General features: G+C 42.0%; 1 long non-coding RNA gene across 1 annotated transcript; it reads right to left on the bottom strand.

The window, feature by feature from the left end:
• Nucleotides 1–2105: 2105 nt before the first annotated feature.
• LOC140201603 (uncharacterized) lies at nucleotides 2106–3568 on the bottom strand. The gene is made up of 3 exons (XR_011886907.1): nucleotides 3445–3568; nucleotides 2810–2928; nucleotides 2106–2468 (listed from the first exon to the last, which is right to left on the bottom strand). It is a non-coding gene; the product is annotated as an uncharacterized lncRNA (long non-coding RNA).
• Between the last annotated feature and the right edge of the window lie 4000 nt (nucleotides 3569–7568).

Below are 7568 nucleotides of genomic sequence, written 5' to 3'. Positions count from 1 at the left end.
TTAATATGAATCACTTGAAAAAGAGTTTCTGATAGCACTTAGAATAATGTGGAAGATAGCCAGTTGAACAGAGAAATGGTTAGACACCAGGAAATCTGATTTAGTCTGGGCGTCGTGTCAGTTAGATATATTAGTTATTAAGACCAAAATTGGAATTTAAAAGGTTTCAATATTACTTTTTTCTGTTCTTCTTAACTATTTTGTATTTAAAATGAATACATTTCATGCAGGGTATAAAGTTCCTCTAATTTAGAAATGCATTGTGGCTGGGTATTGGACTGGGTACAATTCATCTTAGAAACAAGAGAAAATCTGCAGATGCTGGTACTCAAAGTAATACACACAAAATGATTGGAGGAACTCTGCAGTCCTGATGAAGGGTCTTGGCCCGAAACGTAACCTGTTTGTTCTTTTCCACAGATGCTGCCTGTCTTGCTGAACTCCCCTAGCATTTTGTGACAATTCAGCTTAGTCCTCATTTGCGCATTTAATGATGTCATCAATGTGCATGGTGTTCAATACTTCTTTTTCCAGCAAACATTAGAGCAAAAAGTTGCAATCTTTGACCTTCATTTTTTTTCTGTGTCCTAGCAGCAAACTGTGCAGCAGGTCAGGATCTGCAGGGGAATTAGTCGATCCCTGCGAGGACTTTTTTTTTGTAAGTTCTAACTCTGCCACACTGATTTTCATTTGTTGATCTTGTCACCGCAGTCCGTGTTTACTCTGATCTCTGCAATACTGCAGTGTGCGCAGAGCAGGATGTTGCAATGTCAATGCCCTTGATAACACTACTGCTTGCAGCAGCTTGAGCCAAATCTGCACAAGACTGAGGCAGTTCTCACAGACAATGCTCTCAGACAACACACACACACACACACACACACACAACTTTCCCCCTCCGAAGTTTCCTACAGCCCTCTGTTTTCCCTTGTCTCCATGACAGCTCACGTGACTCCCACTGAAAAAGCAGTGTAACTGAGACGACCTGCTTCTCATTGGCGTGGCCATGAATTCATTCTATAAACACACAGCTCGCACTCTGCCACTTCTAAACAGAAAAGAACCACAATAACAATTTCTTTAAAAGAGGCTGTCCTAATTTTCCAGTTCTCTTTTGGTGACCTCCCCTCCCAGAACAGGTCTATTCAATCAAATTAGGGTGAAATCCTTTCTCATCATTCCCATCCATGTGCATCATGACAGGTTAGTAATCTTCATTAATGAACTGGGTAATGATCATCAATGGGTCAGGAAACAAACATCATTGTTCACCTACAAGTCCACTGTTGCAGAATGGCAACCTACCCCCACTGACGTTGGCACAAATATGTATTTTACCTTAAACCATTTGAGAGTGAACGGAAGGAAGATGCCAATTTACATTTATTTTGTTTGTTCAATCCTTTAACAGAGAAGAAAAGTTGTGCCTTTTTGCTGTGCTTTAACATCTGTCCCAGCTGAAATAAATTAACTATTTTTTTTGGAAAAAAAACTAGGAAGACATGGTGCATTACAACAAACCCATCATGGTTTCTAATAGTTTCCAAATCCCAGCCATTTATTTTCTACTTGGGCTTAGAAGACTCAAAACACTGTTCCTTCTTCAACTGTAAAAATCATATTTCCAGTGTATTTATAGTGGTGAGCCATGATAGACATCTGAAATTATATGAGATCAGTGTAGTGGTACCTCAATCTCAAGATCGGTGTTAGGAATATCCAAATTGCAAACACTAGTGAGTTAACATGAAATGTTAAATCCAGACTTTATGATAAACTTGCAAGAAATTTCAGTGGCAAGGATAGACAAAATTATTCAAAATTTGTATTTTGGGGAATACTTCTGCCCCAGCCTAATTGTCTTTTCATAATCTTTCGTCTCTTTCTTCTATAGGTTTTGTCTACAGACTTAGATAGTTGTCATTTAAGTGTATATTTCTTTTTTTTTAATTTTTAATAGTCAATATGTTTCTCTTGTGGCATCAAAGAGCAATTGACATCTTCTCTTTAGCACCTGCCTGAATGATCCCCATTGGTAGAGTTTTTTAATCTCCAAGAATATTGGCCAAGGGTATTTCAAAGTGCACATTTCAAAATGTACGTTACACTGTTTTTAATACATCATCTTTAGATTATGAAGACACGTAGTCCTCTTTTATTATTATTTAGTAATGCATGCATTAAGAAATGATACTTTATTTCCTCCGGTGTGATATCACAAAACATTAAACTTTAAAAGATTAAATTGTCCAACATTCATAACTTATTTGGAACTATTTATAAACAGAACCACTCCGCATATTAGACAACATCAGTGGCAAGATCAGTCCAGAAGTTGAGAAGATAGATCTCTTTGGTTTCCAGTCTCAGGAATATTTTGTTCATGTTAATATTTTACAATTAATTTAATCTGTCTCCGTGCTTTTGTACTCTGAACACTGAGGGGTTGCATCCTTTGTTGGGTGGCTCTATTGGTAAAAAGAAATAAACAAAATCCTTAGAAAAAAGTGACATAGGGTCAGAAATGTAGAATCCTTGTGGGTAGAGTTAAGAAACTGCAAACGTAAAATGACCCTGATGGGAATTATATACAGGCCTCCCAAAAGAATCAGAATCGGATTTAATATTACCGGCATGTCATGAAATTTGTTAACTTTACGGCAACAGTACAATGAAATACATAATAAATAAATATAAGACCATAAGACCATAAGATTTAGGAACAGAATTAGGCCATTCAGCCTATCACTCCACCATTTCATCATGGCTGATCCCGAATCCCATTCAAGCCCATACACTGCCCTCTCACCATATCTCTTGATGCCCCGACCAATCAGTAATCTGTCAACTTCCACTTTGAATATACCCGCGGAATTGGCCTCCACCACAGTCTGTCGCAGAGCATTCCACAGATTCACCACTCTTTGGCTAGAAAAAAAACAGAGTTACTTTAAGTATATGTGTCTATTAAATAGTTCAGTTAGAATAAGTAGTGCAAAATAACAGAAATAAAAAAGTAGTTTGGTAGAGTTCATGGGTTCAATGTCCATTTAGAAATCAGCTGGTGGAGGGGAAGAAGCTGTTCCTGAGTCACTGAATGTGTGTCTTCAGGCTACTGTACCTGCTCCCCTTCAGCCACAGTGTGACGAGGACACGTCCTGGGTGGTCGGGATCTTTAATGATGGATGCCACCTTTCTAAGGCACCACACCTTGAAGATGTTTTGGACAGTGCGGAGGCTGGTACTCATGATAGAGTTGACTAATTTTACAAGTTTCTGCAACTTATTTCGATCTTGTGCAGCAGCCACACACCCCACCCCCAACACCAGATGGTGATGCAGCCTGTCAGAATGCTCTCCACAGTAAATTCGTAGAAGTTTTTCAGTGTTTTAGTTGACAAACTAATTTCCTCAAACTCCTAATGAAATAAGCCGCTCCCTTGCCTTCTTTATAGCTGCAGCGATATGTTGCACCCAGTTTAGGTCCTCAGAGATATTGACACCCAGGAAATTGAAACTGATCACTCTCTCCACTTCTGATCCCTCTAAGAGGACTGGTATGCGACCCCTTGTCTTATCCTTCCTGAAGTCCACAATCAGCCCTTTGGTCTTGTTGACACTGAGTGCAAGGTCTTTGCTGTGACATCACTCAACTAACTGGTACACAGTATCTTGCTCCTGTACGCCCTTTCATCACCATCTGAAATTCTGCCAACAATGTTTGTATCATCAGCAAGGTTATAGATGGCATTTGAGCTATGCCTAGACACACTGTCAGGGGTGTAGAGAGAGCAGAGCAGTGGGCTAAGCACACATCCCTGTGGAGTGCCAGTGTTAATTGTCAGTGAGGTGGAGGTGTTATTTCCAATCCGTACGGATTGTGGTTCTCCAGTAAGCAAGTCAAGGATCCAGTTGCAGAGGGAGGTACAGAGGCCAAGGTTCTGTAGCTTTTCGATCAGGATTGTAGGAATGATTGTGCTAAATGCTGAGCTATCGTCAATAAACAGCTTCCTGACATAGGTATTTACGTTGTCCAGGTGATCCAAGACTGCGTAGAGAGCCATTGAGGTCAGTTCTGCTGTAGGCACCTACAATTACCATTGTAGTTTATAGCCCATACCCTGGCTACTGTTTGCTGTACAGTAGCCAGGATGTGGGTTACAAATTACAATGGGAGATAGAAAAGGCATGTAAGAATGGCAATGTTGCAATAATCATGGAAGATTTCAATATGCAGGTAGATTGGGAAAAATCCAGTTGGTGCTGGATCCCTAGAGAAAGGATTTATTGAATGCTTATAGAATGGCTTTTTAGAGCCCATTAGGGGAACAGCAATTCTGGGTTGGACATTATGTAATGACCCAAATTTGCTTAAAGCAAAAGGAACCATTCAGAGGCAGCAATCATAATATGATAGAATTCACCCTGAATTTTGAGGAGAAGCTAAAATTGGATGTATCAATATTATATTGGAGTAAAGGAAATGACAGAGGCATGAGAAAGCAGCTGGCCAAAATTGATTAGAAGGGAACACTAGCAGGGATGACAGCAGAGCAGCGTTAGCTGGTGTTTCTGGGGGAAATTCAGAAAGCGTAAGAAAAATGCATCCCAAAGATGAAGAATTATAATGGGAGCATGACACAACTGTGGCTGACAAGGGAGATGCATAAAAGCCAAAGAGAGGTGACGCACCATCAATAACTCCAAAAGACTGGAAGTAGAGTAAATACTAAAAGGCTTTTATTAGCAGTAAAATGAGACCTCCACCATGCTGAGTATCTGCCCCTGGACTGAGAGGAGGAGCAATGGCGCAATCGCCTTTATTCAGGGGTCTGTGGGAGGAGCCACAGGAGCAGTCGGCAGAGGGGCGTGTCCAGACAGGTAACCCAGTTACAACATACATATATGGTTTACCACAAGAGGGCAGATAATATAGCAAAAGATAGTGGGAAGGTAGCGCATTAGGAAGCTTTTACCTGGGCTTGTTTGAGATTAGAAAAAATAAAAATGCAATAATAATAAATAATAAGCAACAAATATCGGGAACCTGAGATGAAGAGTCCTGGAAAGGGAGTCCATAGGTTGAGGGAACAGTTCAATGATGGGGCAAGGGAAGTTGGGTGAACCTAGTGGTGTGGGTCCTGAGGCTCCTGTATCTTCTTCCTGATGGCAGCAGTGAGAAAAGAGCATGTTCTGCATGGCAGGGGTCCCTGAAAGTGGTTGGGGTAAAGTCACTTCAAAATAGCATTAAACAATTAGGCCTACACAGCAATATCACAGTAAATCTCCAGAAAGCCACAATACAAGAGACCACTAGAATAGTTCAAAAGTTCCTAGCAATAGAGAAATGAGCGTGCTTGGCTATGCCCATACCTCAGAACACCAGAAGTAGAATGAGTGTAGTTATCCCCTTTTGTTCAGGAGCCTGATGCTGAGGGGTAGTAACTGTTCTTGAACCTGGTGGTGCAAGTCCTGAGGTACCTGTACCTTCCACCTGATGACAGCAGTGAGAAAGGAGCATGGCCTGAGTGGTGATGATCTTTGATGACGGATGTTGCTTTTCTACGGTAACGTTTCGTGTAGATGTGCTCAATGATTGGGAGTGTTTTACCTGTGATGCACTGGGCCAAGTCCACTACATTTTGTAGGATTTTCCACTCAAAGGCATTGGCATTCCCCACACCAGGCCATAATGCAACCAGTCAGTACACTTTCTACCACAAATCTATAGAGGTTTGCTAAGGTTTTTGATGATGTGCTGAATCTCCACAGACTCCTCAGGAAGTAAAGGAGCTGTCATTCTCTCTTTGCAATCATATTTATGTGATGGACCTGTTATATGATAGACCTGGGAATCAACATCTCCCTTTGCATCCTTGACTTCCTGACCCACAGACCACAATCGGTAAGGATAGGCAGTAACATTTCTGCTACAATTGTCCATAACACTGGTGTCCCATGATGCACGTCTCAGCCTTCACCCCACACCCTGCACACTGCCAACCGTGTAACCAAATTCTGCTCCGACTCCATCTACAAGTTTGCAGATGTTTTCCTCTGTAGTGGGGTCATATTCCAAATTACTTACTTACTGCCCATTATGCTTGCTGGCATTCAGGGCAGCAATGAAGGTTCTCCATCTCTGTCTATTCTTGGCCAGTTTTGGTCTTCATCATGGCAGTGATCAGGCCCTCCTTCATCGAGCCAGTAGCTTCCTCTTGGTTTTCACTGCTGCCCACCATGCATGTCCTGAGCCTGGGCAGAGACTCAGAAATACTGGCACTCAAAGATGCAGAAGGATCTTTCATTGCTGTTTCCCTGACAGATTTGTTTGACCAGTTAGGGTTGTTAGCCCTGAGCTGAACCCCCAAACCTGGAGGATCCGTGACCGTTCTTAGTCTGGCCTCTACCCTTTGACTGGGGTGCATGGAGTGTCCAGGGAGAGGTAGCACCTCTGGTGAAGGGGCTTGCCATGTCCGGTCTGGGGCAGCTCACTCACCTTTGGTCCCCACCGGATACTCAGCTCTCACCTGTGGCTCCAAGTAGCTGCTTGCATTCAACAGCATCCACATCCCAGTGCACTGCTTCAACAGGCAGGCAAAGCTGGGTGGGGATAGCCAATGGTCTCATATCCTGGTGAGATTGGGACATGCCTGTCCTAGTATGTGAAGTCAGCTCTGGCGGACAGGGTGGATGAGATCTGCAGCGAGATCCAATGGCCAGGAAGGTGGCACTGCAACGCTCCATCAAGAGCGACTGGCATGACAAGGCACAGAAGATGCCGTGGTCATTCACTGCAACCGAGTAAGACCCCAGTTTGTGACGCCTGTTCGTACCTCTGGACCCAGACTTCTGAGATCGAGTGAGTGGATCTGTCCCAGTGCAACGGCTTTTCCACTTTAAAATCTCTTCCGCACAGACTTCCTGTCATCGTCAGACACAATGGACAACCACCACCCTTTGACCTGTTTGGCATGGGTGACCCTACCTAGAGTCAAAAGCATAAGGCCCTTTCCAGGCAGCAGTCACTGAGGCATGTAAACCTCCAAATCATGACAAGGTTGTGGTCCTTTGGAGGTTGTATTTCAAATAATAATTAATAAATCAAAATTAGCACAATGGAAGTTCATAATTTCCTTACAATTTGTCACAATTATAGCCGATGTCTAAAACTGAAATTAGCTTTAGAATGAGAGCAGTAAACATGGAATTGTATTACAGGAAATACATCTGCCTTGGATGGACCTATTCATGCTTTAAATGCTCAGGACCAGTGTTACTGAATCATCTGCCAAGTAAAATTTTAATATATCTGTTCTGTGGTAGTTTGATTTACAATTCTTCCGTAATGTCAATGTAGTATTTCTTTTGGGTAAAATGCTCAATTGTTTAGTTTCTTGTTATTGCAATAACTAATCTTTACCACTAGAGGTCACTTCTTAGTGACCAATTTATTTGCAGTAGAATACTTTCAAACTCAAATCTCCCAATAATTTTCTCTACAGTAACAAAAAATTGTACACTTTTTTCTTGGGTTATTGTGTTACGTACTCCAGCATAGATGCATC

Source organism: Mobula birostris, chromosome 1, assembly GCF_030028105.1.
Source record: "Mobula birostris isolate sMobBir1 chromosome 1, sMobBir1.hap1, whole genome shotgun sequence".
NCBI classification, from domain to species: Eukaryota; Metazoa; Chordata; class Chondrichthyes; order Myliobatiformes; family Myliobatidae; genus Mobula; species Mobula birostris.
Note: the sequence above shows the minus strand (reverse complement) of the source record. Positions and strands in the feature narration are given on the sequence as shown.